The sequence below is a fragment of the Macrotis lagotis genome, chromosome 4 (assembly GCF_037893015.1).
Source record: "Macrotis lagotis isolate mMagLag1 chromosome 4, bilby.v1.9.chrom.fasta, whole genome shotgun sequence".
Lineage (NCBI taxonomy): Eukaryota > Metazoa > Chordata > Mammalia > Peramelemorphia > Peramelidae > Macrotis > Macrotis lagotis.
Genome location: NC_133661.1, coordinates 256,716,492 through 256,718,023, shown reverse-complemented (window position 1 = coordinate 256,718,023; position 1,532 = coordinate 256,716,492).

Here is a 1,532-nt window from a genome sequence, read left to right as displayed (position 1 = left end):
TCTTCTTTTTTTTTTTAATAAAAAATGATTTTCTGGAAAGGGAAGGAATAAAATATTTTGGAAATGAAGGTGTTGTGAAAATAAAAGATATCAATAAACACTTAACTGTTCAAACACATAAACATTTAAACAAATTCAGAAAACAAGCCCTAAGTGCCTATTACATGAATAGCTAACAGTTCTATTTAGCTTTAAGGGGTTTTTTTTTTATCTTTTTTTTTAGTTTTTTTTTTTTTTTACAAGGCAATGGGGTTAAAGTGGCTTGCCCAAGGCCACAGAGCTAGGTACTTATTAAGTGTCTGAGGAAGATTTGAACTCAGGTACTCTGGACTCCAGGGCCAGTGCTCAATCCTCTGCAACACCTGCCTGCCCCCAGCTTTAAGGTTTTAACCCACCCTGGGGCCAGGAGTCAGAAAGACAATAGATGGTCTCAGACTCTAATTAGGTGTGTGACCTTGAGTAAGTCACTTAAGTTTTTTATTTCAGTTTCCTCAACTTTAAAATGAGAATAATGGTAACACCCACTTTCTAGTGTGGTTGTGAATATTAAATTATAGAGTAGTTCTTTAGGTTTTTTTTTTTTGTAAGGCAAATGGGGTTAAGTGGCTTGCCCAAGGCCACACAGCTAGGTAATTAAGTGTCTGAGGTCAGATTTGAACTCAGGTACTCCTGATTCTAGGGCTGGTTCTTCATCCACTTCATCACCTAGCTGCCCCTAAATTATAGAATAGTTCTAAAGCAAATAATTAACCTATGTAAATGCTTATTCCCTTCTCCTTTAGCTTAAATAAACATTTCAATCAATAAACATTTGTTAAATGCCTATTATATGCTAAGCACTAGGGATATTAAAAAAAAATAAAAGCCAGTCTCTGCCCACAAAGAGTTTACAATCTAAACTTGTTTCCTTTGGGTCTGATAGAAGGAACTCTGTTAAGTACCACAGGCACCTTTTAATTTTTTGATTATAAAGGAAAAGGTGGCCCTTAGTGATTGACCCAGTCACTTCCACTGGTGGATATTTAGTTATGTGGCAGCCTGACCAGGAGCCACAAGAACCTGAGTTCAAATTTGGTCTCAGAAACAAAGTGTGTGATCCTGAGCAAGTCATTTAATTTTTTTAAAAACTTAATTTCTTTAAAAAAAATAAATACAAATAAAAAAAGACCTTAAAAAAACCCCCAATTTCCTCACTGCTAAAATGAGGATAATGACAGCATCTACCTCTCCAGGGTTGCTGCGAGGAACAAAGGAAATAACTGTAAAAGGCTCAGCAGTTAGTAAGATATGTATAAATGTTAACCATCATCATCATTAACAGGCTCTGCCTCAGGGTCCCCTCCTACAAAATTCCCAGGCATCAACATTAGAAGTATCTCAGAGATACAGAGGGTGCTGTGAGCACCCGGTACGTACACACAGACACATAGACACACACACACACACACAGATACACAGACACACACACAGACACACACAGACACACACACGCAAAGATACACACAGACAGACACAGACACACAGACACACAC